This window comes from Diabrotica virgifera, chromosome 8, assembly GCF_917563875.1.
Source record: "Diabrotica virgifera virgifera chromosome 8, PGI_DIABVI_V3a".
NCBI classification, from domain to species: Eukaryota; Metazoa; Arthropoda; class Insecta; order Coleoptera; family Chrysomelidae; genus Diabrotica; species Diabrotica virgifera.
In genome coordinates, this window is record NC_065450.1 from 197309255 (window position 1) to 197328208 (window position 18954).

An 18954-nucleotide genomic window follows, 5' to 3' on the forward strand; every position below is an offset into this window, starting at 1 on the left:
ACTAGTCCCAATCGATTTAGCGTATAAAAATACTATGAAAAAGACTACAAAATTGCTGTAGATAGCGCATTTCGAGCTTTTCGACGAATAAACAATTATTTTGTTATTAACAAAATAAGAACATATTTTGAGTAATCGCGACTAGTCACATTCGATTCAGCGACCAAAAATACACCAGAGAAGACCTTAACACTATTAATTTATTTACAGGGCTTCTAATAATTCGTGAAAAGCACCTAATTTTACCATAATTTGTTAATAGCAATTAAACGCGCCACATTTGAGCTGCCATACCACTTCCATTGGATTCAGCGACCCAAAAAACCTATAATACCATCATCAAATCGCGGCGACCTAAAAGTGCCCACGGGACCCCCTATATTGCGACTAGACTATTTAACATAAGAGCAAAAGACTTTAGTATGATAATCTAATCTCAGAAAAATAAAACACTAGTAATCAGCAAAGAACCAATCAGATGTAAAATAGAAATTGATGGCATCATTATTGAACAATTATTGATCAAAAAAGAATGTGTGTACTTTGTACGCACGTAAGAAGTTATACTTCTATTATATGATTTCAACGAAATCAATATAAGTACTTTAAACAGCTTCTCTACTACTTTCCAAAAATTTTTATTAAAACAATACTGCCCTCCTAAGCCAAAAGGGCGTATCTCATTTTGTCATATTTTCATAAAAGGTTTTTTAATAGGGTGTTTATATCAATACGCATCAAATTTACTAAGTTAAACAGACATATCTCGAATGAAACAGCTTCAACAACGCGAGATACGTCTGTTTCGCTTAGTAAATTTGATGCGTATTGGTATAAACACCATATTAAAAAACCTTTTACGAAAATATGGCAAAATGAGATACGCCCTTTTGGCTTAGGAGGGCAGAATACCAAAAATTAAAAAAATAAAAGAATAAAACACACACAAACACATTGAAAAATGCCACAAATGATTTCTGAACAATAATTGTTGCCAAAAATTTTAATTAAATACGTATTTTCTGAAAAAAATTATATAATAATATACTTACAATCATAAAATCTATAAAAAAAATATAAAAAAATGATATAACTTGCATTGGGCTTGAACCTACTTCCCGTGTATCCCGCCGTACGAGAGTCGAAGCGATTTCAAACTGCACCACCTTCGCGTATACGTCATGTGGGAATATACACAAACTGAACAACTTTTTGACATTTTGTTTATATGAATTTTTATTAGTTTGATTTTTGTCGAATTAAAATACAACAATATATAGAGTAAGAAAACGATACATTAGATGAAAATTTGTAGAAAGTTTGTTCGTAATCAGATTAAGTAAATTAAAGCATAGCAAGTACTAGGTAAGTACATTATTTTTTTACATTTTCCAAATAGGTATGAAGATAATTTTTTATTGGAATACAATTGAAACATTTAGAATTACGTACCTGTGGCTTTTCAAAACTATTTAAAAAGTCACTATAATTATAAATTTGATTTTATTTCTGTCCTCACAACAATAAAAACTAATATATTATACAACATTTTTGTTTACCGATAACCTCCATATTGAACAATTATTGACAGATCATTTCAACACCCAATCAGAGCCCGTATAACGACTAATACCATACTGTCGGTGTGCGCATGCGCGCAGATCAATATAAATTCACCCTCAATCTCAATCGCGCCTAATGAAGTATAACTTCAAAAATACCTTGGAATTACATTGTCCACTAGTCCAGCTATCGAGACCTGGACAAAGAAGTGAGAGATCAAGTACAAAAAGCAAATAGACTGGCAACATGCCTTGATAACACTATATTGCGAAACCGACATATTAACGCTAAGATGAAGTCAAGAATTTATAAAGCCACTGTACAACCAACAATGACATATGCATCAGAAACAAGACCCGGCACAGCCACAACACAAAGACTACTGGAAACGGCAGAGATGAGAGTACTGGGAAGAATTACTGGAAATACGTTGAGAGATCTAAAGAGGAGCGAAAACATTAGAAGAAAATGTAACGTACAATGTATAAACGAATGGACACTAAACAGAAAAAAGAAAGGAATAACCACACAAGCAAAATTGGGGAGGCTCGTATGGTCAAAATAGCAAGAGATAAATCACCAATCGGCAGAAGTATCCAATCCAAGACATGAAGTGACAACCTTCCATACAGGTATCAATCCGCTAATGAACAAGAAAAATTGCTTATAAAGAGGGATAAGAAGAAGAAGAGACAGTTTTCTTTAAGTTCTTAACCCTCCGTTAGTCGCTATCGGTGTCACACACCGACGACAGAATTATTCATTCGGGATTTACAAAATAACTGGTTTTTTCTATCGCCACTTTCTGTACCTCTTCCTATCAACTAACCTCGTGTTAGTATACATTCTTACCTACTTGGGTACCGTTGTGTGAGTTTTATAGCTATTTTAGGTGCAAGACTCCGTAGCGACTAACGGTGTGGTTATTACTTTATTGGCATAATTTGCAGTTCAGGTAAAGATTTAGCATCTTATTATTGCATTTTATCGGTAAGTTTTGGTCAAATCTTATTTATAGATGTCCTTTGAAGCCGAACAAAAACGTTGTTGGAATTACGGGAAATGGTTCCTAGCGAATATTTTTATATTACAAATAACAATATGTATATTGTTATACTAGGGTTTTTCATTTTATATCTGTTGTTTTTCAATAAAACATTTTCAAAAATATTTTTCAGTCATTCCTATATACAATATAAAATATTTGTATGAATTTTATAGAAATAACTATTTTTTTTAATTGTCGGTTGCTGACACCGTAGCGACTCTTGATGCTCCGTTTATCCTAGCGACTAACGGAGGGTTAACCAAATCCGATGTATAGATAACTCTGTTTATCTCTGTATTTATTTTATTTTGAAATATGTACGAATTATGTGAAGCAAAGCATTGTAGTTTCACCTTGTAGACCTATCAATGGGAAACCTGCAGCCACGTACTTCGTCTGAATTAAACAATACGACTAATATTGATTCAATTTGTAAGTTCTCATCGGTGCTCTATCGACATCGAGTATCATTGATGTTACGATTCAGATCATATTATTAACTCGGTTAAATTATTAAGACGAATGAATTATTCAGGCCGGCGTTTTCTTTTGAGGTCACTCTGTGTCGTCGTCGAATTATTTTTCCACGAAACTATAGAGCGAAATGGAGGAATTTGGCCTGGATATTAGGTTGTGGCCGGAAGTAGGTTTTTGGTGTGGAATTACCAGAATAAAATAAAAAATTGAAGAATCTACATCTTTGTCATCTTTATAGAAAGAAAATCGACTCAGGAAAAAAAAAACACAATATACCAGTGTATTCTGAATATAGAAAAAGCCTTCGGTAGAGTCAGACACCTAATAGTCTCGGGATCAGGGCTGTTTCCGTTGTCGATCTAAGTCCACGGAGTTTTAGAGTGTTTTCCTATTACTCTGGGCTAATTAGCAAAATACAAGGAAAAGTTATTTATCAGCAATTTTATTGCTGGAATCGAATCTTATGATTGTATATATTAATAATATAGATATGCAAAGTCCGTAGATAGTATACTACTTTTTTTATAAACAAAATGGCGCCCGAAAATCGTGATTTTGCTCTATAACTCCAAAGCTTTTAACTTTACACCAAAAACAATCAAATAAAAATTCACCGTAATTAAATTTTGTATAGAGACATGTTTTTCCCGATTTACTTCGACGAAAATTTTCCCCGGAAAATGCGGGTTTTTCCAACAAAATCTTTAATTTTCAACTAAAATTTTAGATAAGTAATTGTTTATCAATAATTAAATAACTTGGTAATATAAAAGCTCTTTTTGTATACACTCAGGTGCAAAAAAACCGATCCACTAAAAATTTGGTCATTTTTGAAGTTTCGAATTTCCTAAACCTGTTGTTCGATTTAAGTGATTTTTTACCACGTTATAGCCCTATTCATTGACAATATCGCTGTAATAATATTTTTGCTAGACAGTCAAACTGTCATTGTATACCGGGTGTACGAATCAAACTGTGTCTTTTTCTCAAAGTTCGCATCACCCTGTGGACTATTCTAGCATTTATAAAATACTGAAATTAAAACCCAACTATAGCCCCAGGTTTTCTTAACATTTTGTCTTTCGATTCATTCGCTTATATTGGATAATAAAAAAAGTTAGATACTTTAACAACTGGCCATGTTCGTCATCAGTACAGGGTGTTTCTAAATAAGTGTGACACACTTTAAGAGGTAATTTTACATGAGAAAATAATGACAATTTGCTTTATAATCATATGTCCGCGTCCGCAAACGCTTCGTTTCCGAGATACGGGATGTTCAAATTTTTTTTGCAAGCTGACGATTTATTTATTGCTTTAAAACCAGTTGAGATATGCAAATCAAATTTGGTGGGTTTTAATACGTAGTTGTTGCACATTTTTTGACATACAATTAAGAATTTTATATTCACCATTGGCGCGGAAACGGGTATTATGACCAATAATATTACCCGTACGCACGCCAATGGTGAATATAAAATTCTTAATTATATGTCAAAGAATGTGTAATAATTACGTTTTAAAACCCAGCAAATTTGATTTGCATATCTCAACTGGTTTTAAAGCAATAAATAAATCGTCAGTTTGCAAAAAAATATTGAACATCCCGTATCTCGTAAACGAAGCGTTTGCGGACATATGATTATTAAGCAAACTGTCATTATTTTCATATGTAAAATTACCCCTTAAAGTTTGCCGCACTTATTTCAAAAAACCCTGTACTGATGACGAACATGGCCAGTTAATATACCTAACTTTTTTATTATCCAACATAAGCGAATGAATCGAAAGACAAAATGTTAAGAAAACCTAAGGCTATAGTTAGGTTTTAATTTCAGTATTTTATAAGTGCCAGAATAGTCCACAAGGTGATGCGAACTTTAAGAAAAAGAGACAGTTTGATTCGTACACCCGGTATACAATGACAGTTTGACTCTATAGAAACAATATTATTACAGGGATATTGTCATTGAATAAGGCTATAACGTGGTAAAAAAATCACTTTCGAACAACAGGTTTAGGAAATTCGAAACTTCAAAAATGACCAAATTTTTAGTGGATCGGCATTAATACGTCATAAAAATGACCCTTTTACAGATATATCTTTCAAATATGCAAGATTGGCCAGAGATACCAAGTGGAGACAGCTTCAAAGTGTTCAAGAAAAAAGAAAACTCAGTTCAAAAGCATTATAGGTACATTCCATGTCAAATCACTCAGGCAAAAAATTTTGAATCTCCGATTTGTCTGAAAATTGGTATATAGCTTCTGCGGGACGTAAAAATAAGATATTTAAGGTCAAAAAATCTTCTTCTTTTTTTCTCAAAATGTTATTTTATGCGATTTTACAGTGATTTGGTGTTTATTTAAACAAATTTGCATTTTCTGTCGTAAAATATCAATGAAAAACATAACATTTTAATAGAAAGGACTCAAAAATGTCATTATCTGGCATTATAACAAGTTATTTTGAATCAAAACAAGTTTTTGATCAAATTTTATAGTGTAAAAAACGTTAAAATACCGTTTTTTACATTTTCCTCCATTCCCAAAATACATCATCATCGATTTGGCTAAAAATTTGCCCACAGATAGCCAAAAGATAGTACTTTAAATGGTTAGAAGGATTTGAATTATATTACAATACTAAAAAAGGTACATGCAGTAATATCAGGCTCAAAATATATATTAGTCCAGTCAGGATAGCATTTGACCTTGAATGCCGAGCTGCCCAAAATTTTATTTTTCTGATCTTTAGGGGAGTCAATAGTAGCCTAAATTTAAAATCACGAATAAATTCCTCCGTTACGTTAGCCGCCATCTTGATTTTAAAGAAGAACCTGTTTTGCTCAATATCTCCGCCATTTTTAACTTTTCGACAAAAATGGTAGAAACTGAAATTGTTCCAAATAAATCGTATTCACAATTATTACAATTTCTTTTTAACAATTTTTGTCGTGAGGTCGATATTTTTGAGTTAATTGTACTTACAGTAGACGCCTATATTTTTGACTATAATATTGCATGTAACTTGTTTCTTATTGCAATATAATTCAAATCCTTCTCACCACTTAAAGTACTATGTTTTGTCTATCTGTGGGCAAATTTTCAGCCAAATCGATTATGTTGTATTTTGGGAATGGAGAAAAATGTAAAAAGCGGTATTTTAACGTTTTCTACACTATAAAATTTGACCAAAAGCTTGTTTTGAATCAAAGTAACTTGTTATAATGCCATATAATGACATTTTTGAGTTCCTTCTATTAAAATATTATGTTTTCCATTGATACTTTACGATAGAAAATGCAAATTTTTATAAATAAACACCACATCACTGTAAAATCGCATAAAATAACATTTTGAGAAAAAAAAGAAGAAGCTTTTTTGACCTTAAATATCTTATTTTTAGGTCCCGCAGAAGCTATATACCAATTTTCAGACAAATCGGAAGTCCAGAATTTTTTTGCTCCAAAATTGAGTGATTTGAAATGGAATGACCCTATATTATCCACCGAAGAACTATTAAAAATCATCCAAAGCTACAACGAGGAAACCCCCGATGGAGCACAAAATAAGTTTTTTCACCTTTGCTCATTTGAACTTGATTGGAGAGGAAATGAGGCCGTAAACTGCAAGTTTCACTTTTTCCAGAAGGAATTTGATGTTATGGGAGAATTTACGGGCCGAATTTAATACAACAGCATTTTTTTCCAAAACAAATCAAGGCGGTTTGAAAAGTTTGGCAAGCAGCAAATGGCTGGTAAGAAATGCATCAAACGAAAATTTATGCTCAGTTAGATTATTTTTGAAATTAATGGAAAAAAGGGATCAAAGATTTTATCAGACAGACTCTTTCTTACCGTTCACCCCAACTGGAAGGATGGATCTTGGTTCAAAAACTGATGGTTAAACTTGTAAAAGGTGGTAAACAAGATTGCAAATAGACATTCAGACATTTAGTTGCGCTGTATGTTGAAGATTTAAATATATGAAGAAATAAAAAAGAAAAAAAATTAAAAATGTTACAGTGTCTAATTTATAAACTCACTCTGTCAAAATTTCTCTGTGAACTATTATTTACTCCCCCCTCGTAAACTAACGAGTCATCTGGGTATCGTTTAATTTTTGTCATTAAATACAAAAATACCTTGAAAATTCAACTTTAAATATAGGTATTTGATTACTAATCGATGTTTTTGTTGTAATGATAAAATTGCTTGGAAAACTAATGACTAACGTCTCGGTTTGGTTGATAAGGATTATATTATTACAATCACTATTAGATATGCGAGCTAGGAAATGACTTTATAAATGAATGACATACAAACTAATAAACTAAATAGCAAAATAATAATTCAAAGAGTCCATTTACAGTCAATTTATAGTAAACTATGAATATTTTCATAGTAAAAATAAATTTGAATGAAGAAATAGTAAATAGGCTTCATAACAACGTAAAAAAATTCACCATATTGAACAAATTATAGTGCAGTCATTGAAGTTTTTTAACTCAGAAATTTGGCGAATGGATTTAGTGTCCGCAGTCATATAAACCCAAATAAACAACAAACAAAACTCAGAAATTTTTTACTATGAACCGATTTACATGAAATTTTGGAATTAGGCTTATCCTACCCTTAACTTCAAAAGTGATATTGACCCGAACTCCGTTTTTACCCTGGGGGTGGTTGCCACCCCTTTTCGGTGGTGGATTTTTTTTTCAAAATAACCTCAGATCGATAGAAGACCTAATTTTAAGCAAAACATGTTGTATAAAGTTTTTCAAAAACCCAATAATTTTCAAGTTATTGGCAATTGAAAATTCGGAATTTTCTCACGATTTTCAAAAGTTTTTTGCAAATATCTCTAAAAGTATGCATTTAAACGATAATACTATAATGAACAAAATTGTAGCAGGTAAAAAAATGAACAAATTGATTTTTTAAAGAGTGTTTATGTGCAATATTAAGCGATATATTGAAGATCAAAGCCGTTTTTTATTTTGTGTGAAATTTAATTGATGTATTCAATCCCATCTAGCGGAGAGCGAATAAATTTTATGCATGCTAATGAGAAAGGATTTTATAGTGCTTAAAATAAGCTTGAAAATGAGCACTGTTAAAAGTCTTTTGTACGTAAAATGAGTGAGCTGTAATGAAAAAAAGAGGAACATCTAATGTTTTTTTTAATCAATGGATTTCATAAGTGCCATTTCCACCAAAATTAAAATTAATCATATTCCGTCTAGAATCAATTTTAATATAAAGAGTTTGATGGATTCTAGCAGTTTAGCTGCTTTGGAACACAAATTTTTTGAAAAAAATGACGATTTTAAGAAAAAAAAAATTCGAATTAAAAAAACACTTTCTTTTTATAATATGTCAAAAATAATGAAAGATACGTAAAAAAGTGTAATAACAAAAAAAATAGGTTTTTTTTCACAAAAATTTTGGTTTGTTTTTCCTATCACACAAAAATTGACGAAGATATGATTGATTAAAGAGAGCGAGGTAGCGCAACCACAGTCTCTCTCTCGAGCCCTTTGACCCTTCACCGTTTCAAAAAAACGTTTTTCACTACATATTATAATGACAAAGTTGTAGCTCTTTTAATTACCTTCAAAATGGTTTTTTATAAGTTGTGACAGCTTCAAAAGTAGTTATAGCCCAAAAACTAATCGTATTTTTTTCTACTTAGTAGAAAAGGTTTAGAGGTAGTTTTAAGGGTTAAAGAACTTGAGCATATGATTTTCCAATATAGCTTTTTCGAGAACGTGGAACGATATTTAAATCCTTTTTGGTTTATCAAAAGAAATTTTTTATACAATTTTTAATCGAGTGGTTGATTTTAAGGGTTGAAAGGGATTAACAATTAAATAATTAAGATAGAGAACGTAAAATATTATTTACTCTATATTTAAGTCTTCTCACAACAAATTAATTTTTTAAAATTTTTTTCTATTTAGGGGTTGTTTTAAGGGTTGAAAGGGGGTTAACAATATGATAATTAAGATAGAGAACGTAAAATATCATTTACTCTATACAGTGCGTCCATAAAGTAACGAATAAATTCGTTATTTCGTAAACCGGCGACTTTGAGGAAAAATCCCGAAAGAGGTAGATTTTTATTTTTAAATTACGAATTTTTGAAATATATATCATACCAGTGACGTCATCCGTCTGGGCGTGATGACGTAATCGATGATTTTTTTAAATGAGAATAGGGGTCATGTGATAGCTCATTTGAAAGGGTATTCAATTCTCTATTCACTAATGTAAACATTAACATAATTATTTATACAGGGTGTTCAAAAAAATTTTTTTTAATTAAAATAATTGAAACAAAAAGAAGAATGAATGTAATTTATTTAATTAAAAATGCGTTTTACTACTGCCAGAAAAAAAGAAAAAAAATTATTTGACAAATAAACAATGATTTTTTGCTTAAACGAAATGTTCAAACTTACAAGAGGTATCTAGGTGGCAGCTTTAACAATGAATTTAAGCGAAAAACAATATTTATTTGTCAAATAAACATTTTCTTCCTGTTTTCTGACAACATTAAAACGTATTTTGATTTAGATAAATTACACACATTCTTCTTTTTGTCTCAATTATTTTAATTAAAAAATGTTTTTTTGTACACCTTGTATAAATAATTATGTTAATGATTATATTATGGAATAGAGAATTGAATACCCTTTCAAATGAGCTATCACATCACTCCTATTCTCATTTAAAAAAATTATCGATTACGTCATCACGCCCAGATGGATGACGTCACTAGTATGATATATATGCCAAAAAATCGGAAATTAAAAATAAAAATCGACCTGTGTCGGGATTTTTCCTTAAATTCGCCGGTTTACGAAATAATGAATTTATGCGTTACTTTATGGACGCACTGTATTTAAATCTTTTTAAATCATACTAAATTAATTTTTTGTAATTTTTTTCGATTTAGGGGTTGTTTGCAAGGGTTGTACGGTTTTCAAGGGATGAAAATGAGTTTAACATGAGGTAATTGTGTTAGAAAACACTTCACAATGTCACTCTTTATTAATAAACACGTTTTCTGGCAATAAAATGGCTCAATGTCAATTTTTCCATTAAGGGGTTGTTTTCACCCCTTAAAAATAAAAAACGGAGTTCAGGTCAATATCACTTTTGAAGTTAAGGGTAAGATAAGCCTAATTCCAAAATCTCATGTAAATCGGTTCATAGTAAAAAATTTCGCAGGTAAAAACCTATTTTACGATTTAATGACTGCACTATTAAGCGATTGTAACGTTTTAGTAGACCAGGGCATGAAGAACTAAAAACATCGGAAGAAATCGATTTTTAAATACAGCACCTAGAGACTTGCAACTTTTTGCATTGTGTTCATCAGAAAGACGTCAGGAAAAAGCCTACAATAGAAAAATAGGTGGAAATGCGTAATATAACTAATAATTATTGCATTTCCAGTGCATAAAATGCATACAAAAGTGCATAAACATTTCAAAATCAGTATATTAAATGCCATATTTTGTTACTCGGGGCTTCTGGGTTCGCTGAAAATGAATACGCCATCAGAACGGACACCGGAGCACCTGGTGCCCAGTGTCATTACTGGGGCACGTCATCCTCTGGAGGAATTTCGAGGGTTTTCGACACAAAATTCATGCAAACAGATTATTCAGGGATTTTTGGGATCGCTGAACACCGATACGCCATCAAAACCGTCCCCCAGAACACCTGGTGCTCAGTGATACAACTATGGCACGTTATCTTATGGAGTTTCGGGGGTTTCAGCACTAAATTAATATAAACGGATCACTGGGGGGTATTTGCTATTTTCTTATACTGCCGAGTACTCTATTTGCTTAACTTAGTTATGGAAAGCCCCAAAATTTCATAGATGACGTGCGTAGCAGTCACCCTAAGCACTAGGTGCTCCGACGGTCAGTTCTAATGTCACATTTGTAATCAACAATTTCACAAATCCCCGAGTAATCTGTTTGCATCAATTTAGTGCCGAAACCCCTCGAAACTCCAGAAGATGAAATGCCTCAGAAGTGACCCTAAACAACAGATGCTCCGAGGGTCGTTTCGGATGACGTATTCGTATTCAGCGATTCCAAAAACCCCCGTGGTGTGAAAACACCTAGCTGAGCGCTTTCGGCTTATAAAGCCATCTTCAGAGCTATAGTCAAAAAGTTCAAAATACCACTATGAAGAGAGATGGATCCCATGTACGATATAAAAATACTTCTATTTCTTATACAGTTTTTTAATGATAAAAAAACCTTGTCTGTCTGTTGAAAAAATTGCTCAATTTTGCTGATGGTTTTTTGTGGCCGGAAAAGTTAAACATCAATTACAAGCACAAATGACTTTCACACAAAAAATTACATTACATCTAACGAATATTTGATCATGGTAAGGTCAAGAAACCTTACCATCTGAAGTGTACGGTGTCAGCATGCAGAATAATTCTTCATGATTATGATTCATGATTCGCGAAGCGAATTCTGCAATTCACATGAGTGCCTTAAAAATGTAATTTTAACACGTATATCATACAATATTAAAATATAATTTTAACACGTATATCATACAATATTTTTTCTACAAACGTCTTATATATCAACAATTATAATTTATTTATTCTCAATTTCAGGACAATACCTACAAAAACTTTTACTTAAGGTACTAGTACACTTTAGAAGACCAGAAATAAGCATTTTTTCAAATTTTTTTTCTCAGAACCTTTATCAAAAATGAACATAAAACTTTTTACATATTAAAATCTAACTCTTAGTGAATTAAAAAAAAATGTATCTTTTTTCATTTATGCACGTACACTAATATTGTAGAGGGCGCCAAAGTCGAGGCCTCGAAAAAAAGTAATTCCGATGGCGGACAGTTAATCACTGGATTGGGATATCTGAAACAAAAAACTTGTACAGCATTTGAAAAAGGAAGGTTTCTTACGTGACAATTTACCACCGTTAGTGAAAAATTCCGCAAAAAAATGATTTTACGAAAATTTGAAAAATGTTTGTGAAAAAATCGCCCGTTTTTCTTCAGTTTTTCATGGAAAAAAATATTTATTTTTTTTTTTGGTCAAATTGTGGTAAATTGTCACGTAAGAAAGCTTCCTTTTTCAAATGCAGTACGATTTTTTTGTTTCAGATGTCCCAATCCTGAGATTAACAACTGTCCGCCATCATTAGTGTACGTGCATAAATGAAAAAAGATATATTTTTGTACTCTCTAAGAGTTAGATATTAATATGTAAAAAGTTTTATGTTCATTTTTAATAAAGGTTCTGAGAAAAAAAATTCTTGAACTTACTTTACTTTTTCGTGTCTGGATCCGACTACAGTTTTTCTGCCCAATATCGGGCTACGTCTACACCCTTTGTATTTGCGAGCCATAAATCATCGAGGGTGCACTGTGATGGGCAAAGTCTGCATACTCTCAGATGCTCCACGCTCTGTATTTCCCCACATTCACAAAGTGCGTCGTTATCTGTCTTGATGCCCCATTTAATAAGGTTCTGTTTTACAGGGGCAACACCTGTGCGTATTCGGTTGAGTGTCCGCCAGGTTCTCCAGTCCAGGTTCATTCCATTAGGTCGTTCTGGATGTAGGGGGAACAGTTCGGGTGGTTCGACGCTGACATTTCTCATAAACCTTTTCCTTGATTTAAGTCGGCTGATTCCTGGCGGTTCATCAAACCCGTATAATTGGTGCCTTTCATCGAAAGTTTGCCTGAACTTCGCCACATATTGTGAGGCGCATCTACGGTCGTCTGGTGATGCGAATCCAGCTGCCCAGTACAGTAGAGGTAGAGGGGTAGGCTTCATACAACCGGTAATTATTCTACATGTTTCATTTAACGCCGTGGTGACTTGTTGGACGTGTCTAGATCTACCCCAGACCGGACAAGCATATTCCCCTGTTGAGAAACATAAGGCCTCAGCTGTTGACTTTAAGACCTGGGGGTTTGCACTCCACTTGCTCCCTACAAGTTTCCGGAGAAGGCTGTTTCTCATAGAAACCTTTTGTCTTGTGCTCTGACAGTGGAATTTAAACGATAGTGACCGGTCTAGTATCACTCCAAGATATTTGGGCCTATCAGTATGTTCCAAGCGTTGTCCCTCCCAAGAAACATTCAGTTTTACATGCGCCAGATGGTTGTAGAGGTGGAATGCACATACTTGGGTTTTAGTAGGGTTTGGCTTTAATGAGTTTTGTTTGTAGTAAGCTGACATCATGTTTAAAGCCTCTTCCATTGTCGACTCTACTTGTGTGAGTGTTTTCCCCTTTACGGTGATACCAAGGTCGTCAGCGTACACAAAACTCTCAGTCCGAGGGTGCATTCGTTGGTCATTGGTGTAGATGTTAAATAGGGAAGGCGCCAGAACGCTTCCTTGAGGTAGGCCATTTTTTGGGTTCTCCATCTGCTCTTCTTTCCATTTAGCACAACGTAGAAGCGTCTATTACACAACAGTGATCTAATGATATTTACCAGGTCATAGTCAAGCACAGTGTTATAGATCTTAGTTAGCAAGGTTCTGTGGTTTATCGTATCGTAGGCCGCTGTGAGGTCTATCAAGGCTACTCCCACTATCTCCCTCTGCTCAAATCCCTCCTCTATGTGCTCTGTTAGGTTCAGCACTTGGCCTGTGCATGATTTACCTGGTCTGAAGCCTGCTTGTTGTGGGATTAGTTTTGCATCTAATGTTTCCTGGATGCGGTTGAAAATGAGGCGTTCATACAATTTATATAAATGACATAGAAGAGATATCGGACGGTAGCTACTCGCTAGTCAGGGTCTTTACCAGGTTTCAGAAGGGCTACTACTTTTGATTTACGCCACATTTGTGGAATCTGGTAGGTAGAGCGACAGATGTTAAATAGATCGAGCACCCATTGCCTCGCTTTTTGCCCGAAGTGTTTTATCTGCTCTATTAGGATTTCGTCCACCCCAAGGGATTTTCCATTTTTCATACAGTCAATACCATTTTTAAGCTCTTCGATGGTAAATGGGTTTCGCAAGAGAGTTGTTTCCTGGTCTTGAGTTCTTATAATCTTTGGCGTTTTGCAACGACTGTTTGTTTTGCCATTCAGAAGCAGTTGGTGGGCTATCTGATTTGGCGTTATTGCACATGGCTCTTTCACCTCTGTGGGATCACCATTAAGTTTTCTGATCATATTCCAAGCCTGCTAACAGTGGCGTAGCTAGCCCCACGGGGGCCCCGTATCAAAGTTTGTCGCGGGGCCCTTTTCCCCCGCGACAAAAGAAGCAAAAACGCTTGTATGAAATCGAATAGAAATATGCTTTATTGTCACTAAAAATTTTACAATTTTATGGACAAAGCTTACAAAAAGTCGGAAAAAAAAACAAAAACAAATACAGTTTACCGAAATTACATAAATCGTCAATATTAGTACAAAATAAAAGATAATGAAATAAAACAAAACACACAAAACACCCAAATATAGATAATAATAATAAACCTAATAAATTTTAATTAACCCAAGTCGAAAAATAGATTTGAATTGTCGAGACTCATTGTTTGAAAACAGATTCAGCTTTTTCAATCCAAGGATGAATGGGCATTGCAAATGAGCTTAAACAAAGAAGCTCTGTTGTTATGGTATAACGGCAAGCGACAATTTCCTGAACCTGTTGTATGGCGTAAGTGATTTTTTAATATGTTAAAGCCTTATTCTTTAACAATGTCATAAGGGGTCTTTAAGGGGTCATTTTTGCACCATATTTACTTTTTTAACTGTTAATTCACGTTTTAATGAAGGTGTTTAGAATATTTTTCTTCTGCAAAGCTGAAGGGTACGTCTTTCACCTAAGACGTACTACATTCAATTAGACTCCCTATTTATTTAAAGAATTGTATATAAAACTAAAAACAAATTTGCAAAAAATAGTATTTACGATTTAAATAAGCACTATAAAATATTTTGTTATATAGGAGAAATTGCACTATTTTCCAATATTAAGCAAAAAAAATTGGTCGAAAATTATTTAATAATTTATGAGATATTGAATTTGTTTATTAAATGTCACTATATTTTCAATTGCAAAAACACGGCTGTTGCCAAAAGAATTTAAACCTGCAAAAGATCTCATTATTTTTATTTTTATATATGTTTTTAATAAATTTATTGATAAATTCAAATTTTAATTAAACTCTCCTCTAAAATGACATTTAAAAATTGTTCTAATTTGTTTATTACTTCTTTTTTAAATAACGTCGCTGGGGTTAAAAAATTCAATATCTCATAAATGGTTAATATTTTTCGACCAATTTTTTTTGCTTTATACTGGTAACATGAACTTCTCGTATAAAACAAAATATTTTATGGTGCATATTTTATTTGTGTTTTCAATTTTGAATATAGTTATTTAAATAAATAGGGGTCAAATTTAATTTAGTAAATCTTAAGTGAAAGCTTTATTCTTCAACTTTGTAGAAAAAAATCGTATAGACCTTCAAAAAAGCGTGAATTACTGCAGAGAAGTGAAAAAAGTAAATATTCTGCAAAAATGACCCCTTTTTAATTATTTAAACAGTGATCCCCTTGAAGAATACAAAAGATATTTTCAAGAAAATATCCAAATCATATTATAATTTGGATACTTTCTTGAAAATATCTTTTGTATTCACCTAAACTTTGATAAAAGGCTGTCCACAATATGTCTGCAACGAATTCTGCAATTCTTTAGTCACGTGGTTCGCAGAGGTGACGACAGTTTAGAGAGATTAATTGTTTCTGGAAACGTTCCGGGAGAAGATCAAAAGGACGACCACCAACTAGATGGTCTGACCAAATAAAGCATTCAGCTGGAAACTCATTCTGCGAAGCTCTTAGAGCAGCTGAAGATAGAGACCAATGGAGAAACATTGTTAGGAATATTGGGGAAATCACGATCCCTCAGTAATGGGGAAACGACAAGAAAGAGAGAGAGAGAAACTTTGATAAAAATTTAGTTCCAACCTGTATTTAGTACGGAATTACATTTTGATTTTTTTATTTTATTAAGCTATTACAACCAACATTCTGTTGTTTTATTCATTCGCTTTTGGTTCATTCATTCTTATGTTGAATAATAAAAAAGTTAGGAACTTTAACAACTAGCCTTGTTTTTCGTAATATAGAGTGTTTTTAAATAAGTGTGGCAAACTCTAAGGGGTAATTCTGCATGAAAAAATAATGACAGTTTGCGTTTGTTTTATAAACCTGCTAGTGTGCAAATGCTTCGTCTCCGAGATAGGGTTATTAAAATTTTTCTTACAATCTGACGATTTATTTATTGTCCTAAAACCGGTTAAAATATGCAAGTAAAATTTGGTGTCTTTTAAGAGGTAGGTATTGTGCGTTTTTAATATACAGTTAGGAATTTAATATTCATCATTGGCGCGCATACGGTTAATATGACCCATGCGTACGCCAATGGTAAACATGAAATTCTGTTAAAACCCACCAAATTTTATTTGCATATATCAACCGGTTTTAGAGTAATAAATAAATCGTTAGTTTGTAAGAAAAATTTCAACACCCCCTATCTCCGACATACGTTTATAAAGCAAACTGTCATTATTTTTTCATGCAGAATTAGCCCTTAAAGTTTGTCATACTTATTTAAAAACACCCTGTATCAATGAAAAATAAGGCTAGTTGTTAAAGTATTACTTAACCTTTTTACTATCCAACATAAGCGAATGAATCGAAAAACAGAATGTTAAGAACACATGAGGCTATAGTTGGGTTTTAATTTCAGTACATATTTTATAAATGCAAGAATATTCCATAGGGTGTGGTGAACTTTGAGAAAAAATTACTGTTTGATTGGTACACCCGGTATACAATGACAATTTACCTGTCTAGCAACAATATTATTACAACGATATTATTCAAAAATACGACTATAACATTTAAAAAAAATCACTTAAATCGGAAAACAGGTTTAGGAAATATGAGACATAAAAAATGACCCATTTTTAAGGTGGTACGTTCATTTCTTGGAGAAATGTAGATATGTAGGTATACATAAATACAATTATAGATAAAGAACAGATTATACGAACATACACATAATATACCCGAACAATATAAATACTGTTTCAAATATTCAAAGATAAAGCGATTACAAAAATTGCAATTCGGCATTCTTCAATATACATTATACAATAACTCACACACAGCCAACGGAATTGACAATGAGAGGTACCTTGAAAACAATAAAGCTCTGTTCTTATGGGGCAGAGAATAGATAATAGATAGATATGATATATAAAGAATCCACTACACCAAAATGTTGATATCCAAACAACATCCACTTGTTGATATCCACTGTTTGAAAGCGTTTTGATAGTGAAATAATTGTAGAATATTTAGTTCAATCTTTGTAAATGGAATTTTGTTTCGACATGCCGCGATGGGGCCCTTGAATGTCGGGGGCCCCGTATAATTGATACGGCTGATACGGCGGTAGCTACGCCCCTGCCTGCTAACTACTGTGCGTCATACCCATTTTACTTACTCGCTCCACCGTTCTTGTCTGGAGGCGCTTAGAATTTGCTGCAGTCTCTGCCGTAACGTCGCTAAATGGGTCTTGACTATATTCTTCGGTGTACTTTGTCATAATGTTCATATTTATGTTCATTTTTAATAAAGTTTCTAAAAAAAAAATTTTCAAAAAAAAAGATTAGTTTTGGTCTTCTAAAGTGTACTAGTACCTTAAACTTAACTGACATTCCAATTTTATATTTTTCTTGACATTACATCAAAACTGTCTATACTGTCAATAAGTAAATCATAACAACTATAGAATAACATCTACTTTTATTGTTGTATATTCTAACAAATTTTAATAGTTTTTTTTCTACAAACGTGTTAAAAATGCAATAATACAGTTTAAATTAAATTTTAAAAAACCTTTTTCAAATTGCGCAAGTTGTACTGTTAATATTAATGTTAATAAATGAAATATAAAATATATTTTGACGTTTGTTTTCAAAATTTGACATTTCAATTTTAACTGCAGTGCCTTAAAAATTTTAAAGCACTAGTGCTTTAATAGTATATTATGCAACGAGCATTTAATGATGGTCATTATGAAGCGAGTATGAGGGTTACGAAACGAGCCGTATGCGGCGAGTTTCGTATAGAGTACGAGCTTCATAATGATAATTAAATGCAAGTTGTATACACTATTTTTTCTATGATCATTCACAACAAAAAATATATTCAAGTTTATTAATTTTGTAACACAAATAAATTCAGTAGTTTGTCAGTTTGACGGTTTGTTTACATATTGAGAACTGTCAAAGCGTATGTATTTGACTCGCCATTGGTCACTGCGCATGTACATCTTTATCGCGAATGCTTTATCGCGATTCTACTGGTTAAAAATCTGTATCTTAATGAAAATCTGTATCATAATGAACTTCATTCATTATGATACAGGTATTTAGTGATATTTATATTATAGTATGAGAATAGAAAAAGTAACATTTTTAACGCTCCTATGGAGTGATAAAAGTTGCATGTTTAACACGTTTGTAGAAAAAATAGTTTAAATTAAAACAAATTAAGTCAGTGCATTCATTTTTTAACTGATTTCTGTGTAATTTGTTTAGGTATAATGAATTTAAATTGATTAGTATTAATTAAATACAGTTTAAAATTTATAATTTATTATTATAATAAATATTCGTTTGGAAATTGTGATTTTTATTTTTAGCAAAAACTGTGTTTGTAGAAAAAGTATAGTGTGTAACAATATATTGTGTTGTTGCACAATATTCTATTAATCACCCTAGTCACTGTAGACGTAAAGTTCTATTCAAAA

At 32.5% G+C, this 18954-nt stretch overlaps 1 protein-coding gene across 6 annotated transcripts in view; it reads right to left on the minus strand.

Moving 5' to 3' along the window:
- Positions 1-18954, minus strand: part of LOC126889258 (transmembrane and coiled-coil domains protein 2) — a 165189-nt gene that overhangs the window by 32680 nt on the left and 113555 nt on the right. The gene's annotated exons all lie outside the window — the stretch shown is intronic.